This window comes from Rhea americana, unplaced genomic scaffold (assembly GCF_003343005.1).
Source record: "Rhea americana isolate MKP2758 unplaced genomic scaffold, rheAme1 scaffold_98, whole genome shotgun sequence".
NCBI classification, from domain to species: Eukaryota; Metazoa; Chordata; class Aves; order Rheiformes; family Rheidae; genus Rhea; species Rhea americana.
This window is the reverse complement of record NW_028187177.1, coordinates 2,900,862-2,919,454: the sequence shown is the minus strand read 5'-3', so window position 1 is coordinate 2,919,454 and position 18,593 is coordinate 2,900,862. Positions and strand designations below refer to the sequence as shown.

The 18,593-nt window shown below is 42.9% G+C and overlaps 1 protein-coding gene across 3 annotated transcripts in view; it reads left to right on the top strand.

Annotated features, from left to right (window-relative positions):
* HTR2C (5-hydroxytryptamine receptor 2C) overlaps window positions 1-18,593 on the top strand; it is a 225,510-nt gene that overhangs the window by 142,413 nt on the left and 64,504 nt on the right. For all 3 annotated transcript variants that reach the window (XM_085325509.1, XM_085325506.1, XM_085325507.1), the window contains one exon: window positions 968-1,373. The gene's annotated coding sequence lies outside the window, so the exon portion shown is untranslated. The remainder of the gene's footprint in view (window positions 1-967; window positions 1,374-18,593) is intronic.

Here is an 18,593-nt window from a genome sequence, read left to right as displayed (position 1 = left end):
CAATGAAAACTAGATACTGCTATTTTCTTTCTTGAATCCTTCTGTCCTCTTTATCACTTTTTTTTGGTGTTTTGGACTGGCGTCTGATCACGCTGTAAGTGCAACCAGATAGACTAAATGGAAATGGAAACATGCTGAGCTTTGGTTGGATTACCAAAGGGCCTTTTCCAAAGACCTCTGATCCTCTTACTGTAAAATTCAACTCTGCTGTTTATAGAGGCTTTTAATTAATTAATACATTTGTTTAATTTCATCAGGTTTAGTAGTTTTTTTTTTTTTATGACCTTTTAAGTTTGTTTCTGTTGATGAGTGACTCAGTTTGTTTTCTTCCCTGGCTTGGGAATGCTGCAACTTTATGTGTCAAATTATCCCGGCTTTGCTACTCCGATGGTGCTCGCAGAACCCCTGCTCCCTGCTGCACAGAAATACGCTGTTATTCCCCTCTGCTGATTTGCCACATTTGCTACTTAAATTACTGAAGTTAATGTTTACATGTCTGCTCTCTCTCAACTTTTGGTGACGGGTTAAAGCTTATTGCCTAGAGCTTGTTGTGCTTGCAGCAAAGCAGTTCCGGTGAGCGTGAGCTTGCATCCGTTTAACTGGGAGAAGAAATTTAGTTGTAAAACAGACTGAAGAGACAAGTGGAGTGGAGTGCAGAGTGCTGTGAGCTCTCTTGGGTGTTTCTATGCCTAAAGCTGTTCAAATCTGACGCTGTTAATTGCTGACAGTTTTTGATTGAAGTTACAGGGTTTAAATTATCCATAATAATGTCTGATTACAAAATACTAAAAGCACAACAAATTATGAGTAAACCACAGCTGACCAGGCTATACAGATTAATAGGATTTTAACTAATGGACAGATTTAATGGGGCTTTTGAAAGTTACCATGCAGAAGCCACAAATTGGTTTGAATTTAGAGGATAACAATATTCTTCATTCCTCTTTTGCTCTCTTTTCTTCTGAAGGGCTTCCTGGTGATACTTTAATTCCTTGCTGGTGAGCAGCTCGTCCCTATGCGTGAAGCGTGTTGAAGCGAGCTCGTTGCAGGGATGCTAGCAGGACCCCGACTTGCAGCTGGGATGAACTTCCTCCACTCGTGACAGTACCCTGGTCCCTGATCCTTTCCGGAGCAGCTGCTGGTGGGGCCAAACTGTGGTTTTCCAGCATGCTGCCTGGGCCTTTTCAGAGCTAGCGAAGGCTGATGGAAAACAGCATCTAGGTCCGGAGTGAGCGCAAGATACTCGCCCGACTCCCTGGATGTGTCCCCACGCCACGATACCTGGAAGCAGTGCCCTGTGACAAGCACCAGATGTGCAGCCCCCTGCAAAGAGCCACCTTCCCTGAGCACACGTGCCCTCTTCCAAACAAAAAGTAAGTGTTGATCAGTAAGCGTTGGTTGAAGGTAAAGCTATATATTTGGCTGAAAAAAGCTGCCGCTTTCTGGCATGGCTCTGTGGGCAAGGGGCAGAGGACAGCCCTGAAAGCCAGTGGTGGCCATGCAGTTGCATTGACCTTCTTGAGAAAGGGCTTCAACTTCCTGCTCTTAATTTGCTTCTGGGGGAGCAAAGCATGATGAGGTGATCTTAAGGCTCTTAGGTAGGTTTATTTGGTTTAAAGGCTTTATCAGCAATATTGCTTTTGGCTCTTTGTAACTTCTGACTAGCCCTAGTTCTGCTATGTCTGTCATTTTGCATTGATAGGTACCTTAGCTCTAAAGCATTCACGTTAGCCAAAGCCCTGCTGGGGAAGGTTTGTCTTCATCGACCTCATTTGTGTCCAAGGTGAACCTGAGGGGATTAATGCTCGAGCTAAGTGGCTTCAGGCTATTCATCTGGAACGCAGAGGCTCTTACAGACCTTTGTAGAGAAAATAACTTCGTAATCAGTGCGAGAGACCCGTCTCTAAACGAATCCCTTTGGAAAAGTTGCCAGCGTAGTAATTGCAAGCATCTTATCGCAATCACGCTGAAAACGTCTTCCTGTTATTGACAGCATTTCTCATGCTACCTACAGGAATGAGCTATTTTTGCATCCTCTCCTGGTGCTTTGCTAGAAATGCTCTGTAATACAAGATTGATGCTGGATATTGTGATGGACTTCGAGCAGATGTTTCCTCTTTGTCATCCAAGGGTTTCCCTGCAAAATGCTACAGCTAGAACGGTTTGGGAGCACTGTCAATGTGCAGAGCATCTCTCCCCACCTGAGGCAGATGAGAAACGTGCTTCTGTTTCTCTGCATCTGTGCTTCAGTCTCTGGGTTGCCAGCCAAAAGCACCTGTGTTCTGTTGTACAGATGTTTGTAATGACGTGACTCTCTTAAAGTCAGTGGTAACCTTTTCTCTAATCTCAGACTTCAGGCACACCATATATTTTTTCCCCATTCTTTTTGCAAATGAGAAAATACTTATTTATGTTCTTGAACGCGCATTTAGCAGCCTGCATTCATTTATACAATAGTCTCTGTAGTTTCTGTTCCTTCCCAATAGTGAGGTTCCATGACGGCAGATACTGCACAAACACAAGAGTCACTGTTTGCCTTAAAGTTTACTGGCAGAAAGAAAATTTGGGCTAAAAATACTACAAAAACTCAGCGAAGGATTCGCTAGCCCATAGTTGCGATGTCAGTGTGAAGATTTTGGTTGTGATGCTTTTAATTTTGATCTTGTTTTGGTTATCAGTTTTTTTAACATATTTTGAGAGCATAAATAGTGATGTGCCTTGAGGAGCCTCCCTGTTGCCTGTAGGGAAATGGGGCTTTTGGGTGCCTTTGGTGAGGGAGCTGATGTTGCTGGCAATTTTGTTACTTTCACCATTGCTTTTTGAGCAGGGGAGAGCAGAAATAAAATCTCTTTAGTTTGAGCCTTAAAAATTCATCTGATTTTTTTTTTTTTACTAACTTCATAAAAGCTTATGTAGGCTTAATCTAGAGAGCTATGGCACAAACTGTGTTTTTATCCTTTTCATAGGTTTTTTTCTCTTAGCCTCTTATTTTTAATATACTACCCTTATCTAAAACTGATATGAAGCTTTACAGACTAAAACCCAGAGGACCTAATTTTGGAGGATGCTTTGAACAGTGCCAGTAGCAAGGAGAGAGAGAGGACAAAGGACAGGACCCTGAGGGTCTGGCCGGCGATGGGAGGCTTGTGAAGGCCGGGGTCCTGCTGGGAGTGTGTTGGAATATCCTCCTCTGGTTCGGGTAGAGATGTGCGTGGTTTTGCTGGCATTGGCAGCAGAGGTAACTGGTGAACATTTCAAAAGCCAGACTCCCACCACGTTCTCTGAGAGATTCCTAGTATTTGAACTAATCAACCAAAGAACAAACTTAAAAAAGATGTTTATTCCAGAAACAGCATTAGTGAGGGTGCAGAGGCTGTTATGTAAGTTCCGCTCGCGGAAAACATTTGTTTCTCCTCTTTCGATGGGAATGGGAATTGGTTTGTGAGAATTTGTCTAAGAATTCATGAGAAAGTAACTTTCTGGGGGAGACATTTTAAGAAAAAAAATCTTTGACAGCACAGACCCGTTATTGCTTGCAGATTTTGATACTGAAGGTTTGTGGTTTTGGAGAGGGTATTTCCATGAGAATTCCAGCAGTTTGGTTGTGGTTACAGAGCTGCTGTCTAGCAGTAAAAATGCCTTTGAGAATAAGGTTGTGAAGAACCATGTAGGTTCTTTCTGAAGGAATATTTAGTCCTTTGGATGATTGCAGTAGAGTTGTTTAATGTTTCGGGAGTGAAAAAGCCCTCCTAACCTACTGGTGCACCCTCCTTGTGTTGAGGGGGGAAATGTGGACATCTCATGTTGAGCCTGTCTTGAATACTAGGTTTCTCCCATGCATTGATTGCTCCTGAAGATGACATGGCAGCTTGTTATAAAAAATAGTGCCTTACTCTAGTTTTAAAACACCTTTTATTTAAGATGTAATGCAAGCAGCTTCAGTTTCTTTCACTTCCCTGCCCCTGGCTCTGGTCAAACACTCAAGGAGCCTCTCTTTTCCTTACATCCCTTCCACCTTCCCATCCCCAGTGTCACTYGCCTACCCCAGGTGAAGGATGCTGCACAGTAGGGTCAGGTTGCCCTTGCTGGCACTTKGGTCCATTGCAGCAGATGAGGAAGCTTTCCTTCCTCCAGGGTTGGTTGGGCAGGAGAAATCCAACCATGTGATTTATCAGCTTCCCCGCTGMTCGCCCACTGGGCGTCCTGACATCAGTGTTCAGAGACCAAGAGCAAGGGAAGCCACCTCCAGCTGGATTTCATACAGAGCTATTTGTCTCTGAAAGTGCCAACAGATTTAAGTAACTGCTGCTGTTGTCAACAAGTTCCTCCTGTGTGTTCTGTAATGATTAAGGTCCTTGGAGGTTTTGGATCACTTACGTTTCTCAGTGTAGCTACAGATTGTGAACATAAGGGTTGCATCAAGTGTATTAACTAATGAATTCAAAAGCAGAGGTTCCTTTCCTTCTGTGTACTTCAAGTAGCGAAATTCCTGCTGACTTTACGTTTCTTGCCACTGAAAAGGATGACTTGATCAGGTAGCTAAATGTTAACTTCAAGCTTGCCAGCTTTTTCACTTGACGTACAATTGCTCTTAGAAACAGMTGCTGCTTTGCTGCTACCAGTGCCAGGGAGCGTTTTGTTTGATGACTTAATCAACATGTTATTCTATCAAGAACTATTTATAGATTCATATATAGATGTGGGTTGATAATTTTTGAAAAAAAAGTTAATTTCCTTGAATTCAAAACATGCCTGTCAAAAAAGCTCATGTCCTCTTCCTGCTTTGATCTGAAGCCTGGAGCAGGCTCTAAGCAGGTTTTGTATCTAGTCAGAACTGTGCAGGGTGTTGACTTTGTTATTCTTAGACTTGCAGCAAATTTTCTTAAAAAGTGATTGCTAAAAAGTTTGAGGTCACTTCTTTGTGARTGTTACAATTCTATCCATGACTCTTTGCAGTTCACTGTGCCTTGTATGGCTACCTGCTCTGCAGATCAAACTGTGCACCAGCAGTTTGAGGCTCACCTTTCAACAGCCAAGAGTGATGGTTAAAGCCAAGTGCCACAACATTAGATAGGCCTGATTAATAGGGACAAACTGTAGTTTCTTCTGTTCACCTCTAGTTACTGCTCCTTAGTTTTGTCCTGGAAAAGAAAGAGAGAGAGAGAAAAAAATTATGCTCCCCCCCCCCCAAGAAAAAAAAAAAAAAAAAAAAAAAAGGCTTGGACTTTTCTAAAGCAATTGTAGTGGAAGGAATCTCAACATGGAAATTGGCTGGGGCAACTTCTTGCAGCATYACAAGTTTGGAAATATGAAGAACAAGCTTTCCAACATCCTGTGAAAAGTGCATCCAGTCTTCCTGTGTGGGTGGAATCAGGCTGAAAACTTCTGGCCAGTCTGAGAGTTGCTAAATTAAACCCAAAGGGGAATAACGGTCACTTTTTAGAGGGAAATTTCCTTTTGGATTCCAGAGGATGGATGAATGCAATGAAGAAACCCAGCAAAACATAATGAGCATGTTTGTTGCTTATTTGTCCACACAACCCATTTTTGTGGCTTGTGGCATTGATCTGAGGTTCTTTCTCTGTTCTCATCTCATTCTCAGACTATGGCTAGTGTTGGTCCACCGTTAGTTGCGTCATCATACAAAGTCTGCTTTGTTCTGCCAAGCAATGGTGGGGAAACCAGTGTTTCTAGGGAACCTAAGCAAGCTGCAAATGGTAATCCCTATATATCCATGTAACACCCACAGGTTTGCCAGTTTCTTTATTATCATTAGGTATCAACTGTGTTATTAGGGTGGGACGGAACAAAGAAGATACAAGTCCTGCCTTGAAACCCCCAAATATCTAGGTTGAGTCTTCAGGGAATCTCAGCAGCGTTTGGCTTTGCCAGAGATCAGATCCTAGGTATGATAAGCATGTTGCCAGAGAAATCACAGTTGTCCTGACTTGTCCCAGGTACCCAGCTCAGTAAATGACACTAGAAACAGGCTGTCAGACCCTATTCATCTCCCTTGAYCTTTTACTGTGCGCAGCAGTATGGATCTGTAGTTTCTTTTTGTCTTTTTTTAAGAGTTTATGAAGAAAATAGTTGCAGAATACCTGTTGCTTGACTGCTTTTGAAAACAGATGAGCTAAATGCCTAAAAGTACATTTTTTTGGCCCAAACGGTAGTGTCTGCAAGTGGGCTACTGAGGACTAGCAATTTCAAGTTTGTGTTGTGCCCTTGGTTTGTTTTAGCTCCTGCCCGTAGAGGAACCTTATCAACRAGATGATTGAGCAGGCTGGGATTACTGGTGTGCTCAGCATTTACAACGCTTTATTTCTTTAAGAAGGGAAAGTCTTTCTGCTCCGTTTCAAAGACTTTTGCTTTTTATGCTAAGCATAAAAACGCTTGGTCCTTTTTCCTGGAAATATTTTTCATTGAAACTCTTTACTGCTGCTTTGAAACTGAAAAGCTCCTGTTACCTGTAGGTGTTTCGATAGATGTTGCAAGAAACCAATATCTGGTGTCTTGCCAAAAAGACATTTTCATCTAAATCTAGTTTCTGTAGTTCTTGTTTCTAGCTGGTATTGGAGGCTTTAATGAATCCAGTATATTCAGGTGTATTTTGGGCAGTTATATGAATGTAAAAGATTACTGACCTTTTGGGACAGTGAGTGCATTAAATTACATGTTAAATTTTCTTTTGAAACATATTTTTAATTAAAATAATAACATTTTTGAAGCCCTTTATCTTCAGTTCTCAAGACATCATTTAGCCATTTGCAAAAAGTTAGATGCAACAAACTAAAGGTCAGATTTTTCACTTGAATATGACTTTTTGTTTACTGGRCTTGCTTCTAATCTTGTTCTCTCAGTTTTTTCTCTTGCTGCAAGTCCATTGTGCTTAGAGAAAGTGGGATCAAAATCAGAATTATTGTACTTATCCTGAAAGTCTTTATACCAAGTTTGTTCTGCATGTCTCGGAAGATTTAATCATTCATCTCAAATTGAATCCTGACCTGTATGTACACTTCAAGTACTTATTTAGCTAATGGGCCACCCCAAAGTTTCAACATTAGTTCAGGAAATAATCAGTAATCCTGGCTTTCACAAACTTTCATTAGTTTACAGAATAACATATTTCTCTTGCAAAAGAAAGCTCTGTAATTAAGTAAACTAATGAAAGTTTGTGAAATTGTCATTCAGGTCTTGACTCTCTTTCTTCTGTAGTATCTTCCTGACTCTAGAAGGGCTCTGTTACATCCTAGTTGGGTTTTTTTCTTTTCTTTTCTTTTTTCTTTTCTTTTTTTAATTGTCCAGCCCTCCTTGCATATCGGTGTTAATGCAGACCTACTTTCTCTGCCAGATATATTTGCATATTTTTGTAGCTATTTTAAGACAAGCTGCCAAAAAAAGGAGAAAAAAAAGCTTTTTTTTTTTTTTTTTAAAAAAAAGACTTGTTGTATAAGCAGGATTTAAAATGCTACCTTACCCTTTATAACTCCCTATAATGGGCAGGAGGGCGCAGAGTTCTGGCCGGCCTGTCCTGTTGTGCCTTCTTGGAGGCCGCCTACCTATCTGCTTAAGCTTAGCAACTCTCCCGTATCCTGTATGGACCGAAATGTAATTACCGTTTCTAACATCTCCTTCCCTCTGCTTGTTTTAACAGCTSCTGGATAGGTTAATCCGTAATTGTAACTCTGCGAGATGGTTATGGTCTGCAGTCCGACATTATAGGTTGCATAAGGGTATTTTTAAGTTAAAGCTAGGGTRTACATACAGTGTCTTAGATGTTTCTGAGAGTAGCCACATTTTCAGCTCACTTCTTAGCCTGCCTTTCAGGAGGCTTTTCCTGGGTTATTCTTAGCTTCTCCTGACACCCACAAGCATTTCAGATTGCAGAGAGATGGGTTATCTCTGTTGTGTAATGACTGCCAGCAAGCCGGGTGCTCTCATTTTTTTGGGCCAATAATAGCAGAAAAGCAGTTGCCCCTTACCCTGTTTTATTCTGAGCGATGAYGATGACTCATGGTGCTTGGTAACCTTGTGGAGGATTCTTTCATAAAACCAGAAATATATTAAGAATAGAGGTAGATGGCAGGAGACAAAATAGCTTCAGCTGCTGTTATTTGCGTCCGTGTGACAACCTGCGCTCATCCTCACGTAAACACCGTGTTGGCCTGATGTCCCAGCAAGCGCATTACAGCGCAGAGCAGGTGTGTGCAGTTCAAGGAGATGCGTGACCATGCAGTGAGGCTGTTCAGGTGCTTGGGAAGATGACCGCCTTGACCCATTCTTGTACACCCCGGTTTTGTTGCTGGCACTTTGAGCAGGTTGGAGAAACTGGAAGCGTGTTTTCCCTTTCTGACTTCTTCTTGGCTTAGGGAGCATCTTTTTTTGTGTTGAGTGAATGTAATCATGATTCATCCATTGCCGTTTCCACGTGACAGGAGGCAACATTAGGTCACCGTATCTCACGCCACAGCAGCATGTAGCTATGTGAGACGGGATGTTAGACTACTCACTAATATTGTGGGAAAATCCTGAAGCTGGTATCCTCCGAGTTTGTCAAGTGTCCTTTATCTGGTTTTGTAAGAATATGAGGGGCACGTCCAGCCCAGAGAGGTTCTCATGCAACTATTTTGGCTCTATGTTGCCGCTCGSCTGGGAAGGTGTTGAGGGGACAGAGCCAGCCTGTGCAGTGCTCCGCTGCTGCCGGATGGAGCAGCTTATGGGGCCAGTCGCAGGTGAGACACCTGGCTTCAATTCGGGGTGGAAGTTGCCTCTATTTTTGTGACCGTCCATCACCCACCATCATTCTTTGGCTTTTTAGAAGGCCAGTGACGTTTTCTCGTGCAAAGCCAYGTTGTTATTGTTTTGTAAGAGTCAAAAAGGACTTCTGGACAAAGAGACAACTTCATATGACATTTGTCATGAGAAGGACACCAGTGCTGGAAGTGAAGAGTATTCATTTAATATCCCCCCTGTGACCTGTTGTAAGAAGAGAGATGAGGATATTAATGCCCAGGGTAGTCTGTGAAAGGATATGTGCTTTTAATCAACTTCCCAATAGTAGGATAATAAAAGCATTAATCCTTTTAGTATTCTGCTTCTGTTATCTCTAATCTCTTCTTCCAAGGTCAGTAAGACAGTAAACAGTCTTCAAAGGCGCTGAACTGTTGAGCAGAGAGAAAAATCGCACCCAGCAGTATGGATTGTTCTTCTTTTGCCAGCCCTTTTTGTAAGGGAGTCAAACGTGGAAGAGACCGGACTGCGTGGTTTCCTGTGGCACTGGTCACAACTGATTTCCAGCAGAGCCTGATCTTCATCTTGTGGTCTCCAAGCATCRTTTGTCCCATTCAGACTGAGGATTTGGACTTACTCCTGTTATCAGGAGGTAAAACTTCTTGACCTCAGGAGTGGCAGGGTATGCCTGTACATTAAAAAATGAAATTATTTTTTATAATTGACAGTTTTAGTTTGTTTTGGTTTTAAGGAATATGTGTAATTTCTTTAAAACAAAATGGAAAAAAAATCCTGTCATCCACTGCATCCACTAATTTCTGTTGGTGAAATTTTTAGCATAGTGGCTTGGATATAGTAGTAAAAAGCCGCTGTGATATTATTTCCATATCCGGAGTGTGCTTTTGTTCAGCGGTGGTGAACTCTCCCCCTGGGTAGCAGTCATGCCTTTTCCCTTGACCTCATTAGACAGAGTATGCAAGAAACACATCTGTCTGTTTGCATATTAAAGAAGCACAATATTAACTTGTGCATCTTTTGTGAGCTCTTAACATATGAGTGACTGTGCTGGGTCACCAAGCCCAGCACCTTGCCTCCAGCAGCAGCCAGCAGAAACTGCCGGGGCAGGAGCCTGGGCCGAGGGGCTGTTATTTCCCGTGCTCCTGCAATTTCTGCTTTKGGACTTCTTGAGCCGGATCTGGAATTACTCTGTTCAATAGCCCTGAATGGATTTTTCTATCATTATTTGGTTTTAATTGCTTTTTTAGGCTCCTCTAAAAGTTAGGTAGTCATGATACTCCTTGGCAGTGAGTCTAGTCATTTTTAACAAGGCATTTTTTGAAGAAGTACCATCTTTTGCTTGCTTTGGAGCATTTTTCCATTTTAGCACTATGCCACTGGTGGTGGCTACTCTTTTAGCTTTAGCATGTGGAAAATAGAAAACCTTTGGGACTGACAGTTATGTATTGAATTTCCTAAGGAGAGAAATTTATTCTAGCTTTGGGCAGTCAGTTGTATACTGCTGTCATGAGCTCAGTGGTTCATATACCATATAAATTGTGGCTGTTTTAATTATGGATGAAGTCACTTTTACCTATGCAGATCCTTTTTGAATGCTCCTCTTGCATCTAATTTGGTAATATTCCATGCGACTTGGCAGCAAATTTTGTTCTCCTGCCTCGGAAATGTGCCATTTAATGAGTTTATAATTTATTGCATTTTTATTTAGGCCTTGATTCTTTCTTATTTTGTCACTTTAATTTAAACAGAACAAGCAAATTGTGTCCTGGAATACCAAATAATTATTCTAGAGTGGATGTTTTGGTTAATTGCACAACACGGCCAAGCCCCAATTYGCTCTACAAGATTTCTTCAGGTTGAAGCTTTGAGCTGCCTTTACGGCAGAGCTCGTGTTCGTCCGCGTGCTCGCCCTGCGCCTCTGCAGCCCCGTGGGGCTGAAGGGCTCTCGCCGTTCCCCGCGGCCAGCGGCACGTGCGCGGGACAGCGCTGTAGCACGCGCGTTACGCCTGTACGCAGGCGAGGAAGAGAGATGGACAGCAGTGGTAAGAGATTATAAGCAGCAGCATTAAACAGTATTTTTTCATGCCAGGCAAAAACCTAAATCTGATCTAATTGGACMTTTGCATCACAAAATCTATAGAATTTATTCCCTCGTGATTCCAGCTCAGGAAGTTTTGATTTCAAGTGCTGGCCAGGTCCCTTTTCTCTCGACATTGTTACTGTCAGTTTTGTAGAAAGCCAAGTTTTATTGCTTACTGCGGCACTGCAAACATTTTGTTTTTGTGTATCATGCTGTGAACATCCAAGCCAAGTTGTTGACAGTCTTAATGTGTTTCGCAACAAATAAATTTCCTGAGGTACGATGTGTTCCAGCTTATCCTTGAGCTAATATATCAATTCTGCCTCAGGCAGAGGTGCTTAGCCTCGTGTCTCCTAGTTGTTGCTTTAAATTTGAATTCTGTTATGAGCATTGAAGAAACTGTCTCAGACATTACAGTTGCTTTAAGTTCACAGTAGAAAGGGTTCTTGAGCCTTTAAACGTGGTACAAAGATGCATATAGTTCTTGAAGATCTGAGGAGGAAAAAAATTTCAGGTAAGTACAGTTTTTATCAAAAAAAATTGGACAAATTGTCCTATAGTAATTTTTTTCCCTAACAGCCATTTCAAGACTTGAGAGCAAGGAAGGAGCTTGAYTTAATTTAACACCATGAAAAGTGGCCATACTGACTGAGATCAGAGGTTCTTCTCGATTGCTGTCCTGTCCTCCTGGTGACCCAGGAACTTTATCAGCGGCGTTGGGTGCTGGCTGCATATACAAAATAAAGACCTTCTCAGCAAATGCACTGGCTGGGATGTCTGCATCTGCAGAAGTCATTTAGTTTAAGGGATGTTTAAAYGTGGAATAGTTTTTTTCTAGTGGGCGCTGAGTTGATATCAAGTTTTTAACTGGATATGAGCAAGAATATTCTCTTCTTTTAAAATTGATGATAACAGTCACAGCTTTGGGTCTCCACTGCTCAAAATCTGGAGTAGTTGGATTTTGTGGATGATGTTAGCATCARAGCTCCCCGAAGAAGAGAGAATGCTTCACTGACTACTTTCTCATATGGGTATTTTAACTATAATATTGATATTTGCCTCAGCAAATAAGTCATGTTTTCCCACGTATCTGCTGTAACAGCACTGAAGCATAAGAGTGCTGTGGAATGCATTCACAGCTGTCTTAATTTTATCATCTCCCTCTTGTTTTTTGCTTTTCTTTTACTCCCACTAGCCTGGCAAGCAGCGTGGTTACCAAAGGGTTCGAGTGTGCATGAGAGGGGCGTGCGTTGCTCTCATAGTGGCAGCAGAAAGCGTGAAAACGCGAGGACTCGAGCACAGCGCGTGCTCTCTGCGGCCGGCAAGCGGGGCCGAACCCAGCGGGGCCACGCTCGTTGCTGTGCTCCTCCCCAKTTTTTTTTTTTCCCAAGATAGTGTGTCTTGGTGTATCTCCTTGTAAATTGTATATAACTGTTTTTACTGGTGTCGTGCAGACGTCGTATGACTGGGAGACCCTTTGAGAGACCTCGGATGATTGAGTTGCTGTGTAAGCACTTGCAATGAAGGAGTCCAGCTAAACCAGCTGCCGCTGGTTCTGCAGAATTTTGCTGCAGCATGCAAAAATATACCAGCGTATTGGTGTCTTCAGGATGCTTTGAGGTAGTSCCAGGTGGACTAGTCCACCCAAAGAAAGAGCACGTCTAAGTTATAGTCTCTTACTGGTTTGTATCTGACATAAGCTGTTTTCTAAAACTGGAAAAACAGAAAAATCCAGGCTGTGCTGCTCTTGGTTTTGCTTTTTTCTTCCCTTCCCGTTTTGGCAGCTGGCGTGCCTCCATGCRGGGGTCAAGTATGTAAGTGGAGGAGTGGTAATATTAGCTGCAGGGCGCTTTCAGGCCTGGTTTAAAGCAGGACCTGCCAAGGCTCTTGCGGGAACGCCGCTTGGGTCAGGTCCTCGACCCGCCGTGCAGCTCGCCAGCGGCGCCTGCCGTCGGTGCCTCGGGCTGGGGGAACGCCGTCGGAGTTTCGTTAAGACGCGGAGATGAGCCGACGAGTCGCACTGGTTAACGGTGACCAACTGATTTGTGCGCTTGCGGGCGCAGTCTGAATTGTGGCGAAGGTGGGTTTGCTACRTGCCAGTCCTCTGGGTTTGCATGAGATTTCTCGGGGTTTGGCAGTAGGTGAAGCAGTCGGACTATTTTGGCTGCCTTCTGACAGCTCCTCGCGAGGATGTTAGGACTGGAGACAAGCATGAGTCAATCGGCTTTGCAGAGGAACTCTGGCGCTCTGCCACTCTGCCTGGAAATGGGACAGAAATAATGTCATTGCTCTATTCTCTTCCACTTTGCTGAAATGCCCCCAAACCCTGAGGCTAGAAAGATRGTCCAGAGCAACCAAGAAAACAGCAATGTGTTTGTTCTTAATGGTGAGAGGGTTTAGGCTGACTGAAAGGCCCAAATTACTCGGCTTTCCTTGGTGAGCTGAGCAGAGGAGTGCGGATCGAGCGTTAATCAGCAAAGAGCGAGCGGTGTGATCCTGCCTCCGGCAGAACTCGTGCTCTGGGGTGCGAGCGGTACCCGGCATGGGGGGAGCAAGGCGGGAGACGCCAGAGCTGGGAGCACGGGCTGCCGCCTCTCGAGCTGCGGAGCTGCGCTCCCTCCCCGCGGGCTGCGCTAGCCTGTCCTCTGCAGAGCTGCTTCAGACCTGGGAAAACCGCAAGAGCAACGCGATGAAGGCTCTCAGGATCCGATCAAGGAGGCGGCCGCAAGGAGCGGTGGAGCTGGCCGCTTGCCCGAGCCAGCGCGGCTGGTGCGGCACCAGCGCCGTTCGGGCGAGCCGGGTTGGGCTGAGGAGCAGCGCAATCGTGGCAACGTGGTGGCGTGTCCCGGCTAAGGAGCTCCGWCTCCATCGCTGGTCCTTCAGGTCTCTCACATTTTGCGTTTTGGAGCTAGTCTCTGGCAGTTGAAGGTCTCTACACCTTTTGGCACCTTAACGTTTGTTTTGTTTGTGGACATGGTCAATACGTTCATAATTCGTATCGCTTCTGAAGATATAAAAGTAGGCCGATTCCAGTACTGACTAAAATGTTAGAATGATTTAGTGTAATTTCCCAGGATCTGTTAAATTCAGTAGCACAATTTGCTTTTGCTATACTTATTTAATTTTTAAAATGGTATGTCTAGAATTAAGCGATTTCTTGCCAATTTGAGATCACTTAATGATATATTCATACATCGATCAGAGATTAGAATTTAGTATATGAATCTTAGCTAGCTTAACGTTTTTAATAAGAGAAGAATCTGTTTTCTATAACTAAGCCTGTAATTCTAAGCAAAACTGATTTAGCTGATCTTATAAATGATTAGTGAAATTGGAGCTTGAATAAATATTAATTCATTAGCATCTGGTTTTAGAATATGATTGTAAAGAAACGTGGATGAGAAGAGGATAGTAGGAGTACTTCTATTGGTAAAATAACAGAGATGATGAAAGTAACTTAGTCAAAATTTAAGATTGCCTTACCTGAGTACTCAGTTTTTTTCAATGAAACATAAAATAGTGCTAAAGATTTCTCTGTTATAAATTTGAAGTGAAACTCAGGGTCATCAAACTCCTCTGAGGCCCATGAACAAATTGAATAAACTTAGATGAATCATTAACTGGTATCTAGTGGGAAATGATAAATTTGCCTAATTGCTTGTTCTCTGGAGTTTCTTCTGGGTTGTATGGGATTTCTGGGTAGAACTGATGGGAGAGGAATGAGACAAATGAACTGAAACAAAGCAAAAGCCAAAGGAAAAACTTATCCTGCTGCAGAAAAGCAACCTCAAAACTGGGCGTTAGTCTGTCTTAGTTCGATATATCTAGTACAACAAACACATGCTRTAATTATGTAGCTGTTTGAGATGGGCTGTTGTTAGATGGTGTTAACACCTCTTCCATGTGTAGGATTTTTTTCATCGTGTCTGTGGACAGCTGGTGGTCTGTGAAGAACTGATCGTTTATATGGCTTCTGTTCCTCATTTCTGATCATAAAAATGGATTAAATACTGCCTTCATCTTACTYCTCCATGTAGCAGAAATTGCCCTGAGAGTAGCTACGCATCTGTGAAGCATAGGAATGATAGGGTCCATGAAGCAAGGTGTCTGGCAGGGCATGGTCTGTGCTATGGAAATGTCTGGGAATCTCATGTAAAGCACTGGAAGGATTCCAGTTCCTCTGAAGATTATCAGTATCTGTATCCACAAGAGGCTGCTCAGCCCTGGGAAGATGTTGCTCCCTACAAACCAGCATCTGTTCCAGATGGATGTAGCTGGTGTTTCAGTGCCTGTTTCCCACATGTTGCTGTGCCRTAGCAGAGAAACAAGCTGCCCTCACCCGTTTAGGAACTTCTTTCTTGCTGTAGGTGGTTGGGATGGATGCAACTGGAAGGATTGTGCACCTTCACATGTCCTCTTGTCCTTAAATGTTCAACTATGTCAAAGAAAGAGCCTGTGCTGTGGTAGCAAGGTGCATGGTGTGCATAACAGGCTGCAAGTCAGTTGGCTCTTGCAAGCCAACTGTTGTCTGTGGGGATTTGGGGCCTTGTATTCATGCAGAGGGACATCCAAGCACAGGATCTGAGCCCATCATCTATCTAAGAGTAATTACTGATAAAAGCAGAAGTTACAGTACAAATACATGAAATRTGTAAGTGGCCCTTTGAGCAGGGACTAAACGTGGATCCTGCCAGCCTTCTCTCTAATCCAAACTTTATTTCCATCTAGGCAGAGTTGATTGACTTTAGGAGGTGGGATTGCCGAAACAACCCTGACCATGATGATGTGACRAGAAACATGAGACCGTAAAGAGCTGAAATGCTTTATTTGGGGAGGCTGAGACAGCGAGAGATGAGAAGGACTGGCTGTAAAAAYGTGACCGATCTCACTGTGGGAATAGGTGTGATGGGCTTGCCTGTGAGCAGTATTCTGTTCTCTGACATGCTTTTTGGTGACCTAGCAGAGCTTGGCTAATGACTGGTACTGCATCTGAGAGAACAGAGCTTTAGTGCCAAGCAGACCTTGGCATGCTGAAGTGTTTGCACCAAWTTACAGGACTCTCTGAATCTGAGTTGGAGGTAACGGGTTGCTGAGACCTCAGCAGGGCATCCTGGAAGTCCTCCACGGAGAGGGTCAGAGATGTACTTGAATCCAGATCTGTGAGAAACACTTGTGAGCCCTTGCTCATGGTGTTTGCATAAGTTACAGATGGTTAAATTATTTGGCCTCTGCTTTGTATCTAGTACGCAATGAGTAATTTCCGCTTTATCAGTAGGCAGCCAATGCACTGTCATTGCAATGATTCATTGCCTCGCTATCATTATATATGCAATTTATCAATCTGAAAACAGCCTTTATGAAGTGCCTGGTATGTTTGCAATAAGAGGAAAATGCTAGATAATGGAATGAGTTCTGTGAATAAGTAGGAGTTAGGGTCAGGGCCATAGATAGTAAGTGTTGGAATGGCCAGTTCTATAAATATGTTGGTAATGTTCAGGAGTACTGGAAAGCAGATTAACATGGAAGAAAGGCCCAACTGTTCAGCTTTCCCTGCCATAGCCCCTAAATCTGTGTGAACAAATGTTTCTGAGCAGGATTAGCCCATTTGGCTATACAGTCTGTGCGTTGTGTACTTGCTTCCATTTGCAATAAATGTGGATGAAAACCTTCATATTACACTGCTATGTATGCAAATGCGAGCCCCAGCTCTGCAGAGTGTTTGCTGATGAGTAGTGTGTGTTGGTGCAGAGGCCAAGCTTCTTCAGACTCCTTGAAAATACAGCCCAACAGGTCAACTACATAACAGTGCTCAAGGCCCACAGATGGGACTGCAAAAGGCAAAATCCCCGATGGACACTGAACTTTCCCCTTCCAGRTACCTAGCTACTATTTTCAGCATCCCAGTGCAGAACTGAAAGTGTTGGGAAAATTGGACTGAGTATGCTTTCTTCTTTGAAGGCTTTCTTTTACTGATCCTTTTAAGAATAGCTAACAAACATATTTTTAATGACAGACTACACATTTTGAGTATTCCTCTGTCCCGTATGTAATACCTGTCTTCCACGATGAGAAGAGCCATTGCAAAGAGCAGCCTCTCTCCGTCAGTGTTCCCARACTGACTTCTTGTTTGTTCTTTCTGCCATATCAGTCCAGCATATTCCTTGAGTGCCATACARAAAGGAAGCCTATTGCTGCACATTGCTGAGCAGGGGAATTCTTCTTAAAAGGAAAACTAGAGAGAAAGCTTAGCAGGCGCTTTTTAGCCCTGTAGGGTCGAGATTTTAGACTTTCTAGCTTTTCTTGCTGTTCTTGTGAGGCAGCTGGCTTTTATCATCTTTCCAAGAGACTTGAAAAAAAATGTTCATAGGCTTTCAGAAATAGGTGTTGTGGTTTGTGGTTTGCAAACTAGCCACCAAAATATAGGGTTCATTCCCACTATTGCTTTGATTTGAGAGGAATGTTTTGTACCACTCCAAGATGATCTTCCACACTTGATATGTATATTTTTTATAGGTGTGCAAAAATGCATAGTATTCTTGGGATTTCTTCTTTCTTGAGTCTTCCTCAGCTAGAAATCTGGGAAGTGGGGTTTTGTTTTTCTGACCTAATTGCTTCCATCCTATCTGAGARTCAAGGCAGAGATGAAAAAGGTACGGTTTCAAATTTCAGAAGTGTGAGCTTGGATTTATGTCTAGTACAAGGGGAATGGAGTTGAGCACTTTCTAACTAGGCTTATCATTCTCTAGTATACAGCGTGGCAGTTGCCTCGTTTCACTTAAAAGGAATGTAATTAAATTTATTTTGCGGATACCAAAAACACTCAGCGAAGTGACCCTGCTAGCTCATGGTTTTCTCCTAGTGATTCACATAAGCCAGTCCCCTGACTGAGGATTCTGAAGAATGACCTTTCTGTAAGACAGCAMATCTCAGTTATTTATTTCGGCACACACTAAACAAGCAGCTGTCTTGAGCAGCTTGGAAGGAATAAACTGTGCTGAACTGAGCTCAGATACAGGCATGCAAATCCTAGGCAAGTCTCTGGCCTTAAATACATACAAACTTGCTGTATTCTTATGCTCTAGGGACTGTTAAGTAAAGAAACATTTCTCTGTGTACAGAAACCATGTGAGTGATAAATGCCCAAAAGACAAGTATACACGAATCATTGCATATTTAGGCTGTAATGTGTGCTGTTTTCCTGGAAAAGCATCATTTCCAGGTAGAGCTACAGAGAATACACCTTGGCTGGTGATGTCTGCAGTCCCAGCACTACTGCAGGATCAGACTCAGCTAAGCAAGCCACGAATTGGTGCTAGTTAAATCCACTTTTGAAAAGTTCTGTGGACTTTTACTTAGCTGAACCATAACTAACAGCAATACATTAAAAAAAAWTATCAGGTAATTATTAGAGAACAATAACATTGTTAGGCTGGCTGGGCAATCCACCAAGGGGCTGTCAATCATGGCTGTTATGAAAAGCGCAGCATTTAGAGACTGTCAGTCATACCTGTTTGTAAGAGCCAAAGGACTTCAGAAATTGTTATGCCTGAATTTACCAAATGCAAAAATAACAAAAGCACCTGAGAGTTTCGTGCAGGCTGGTATCGCGGTTCATGTAGATGATCTTGCGTGAGCTTATRCCTCTATTCGTTTGAAAATGTCTCACAGCACTGGAAGCTTGGAAAGGCTTATTTTCCAGCTAGCTGATTTATATCACTGCTTTTCAAAGCTGCTTAAGCTTAGCAAATCTGATAACAAAAAATAA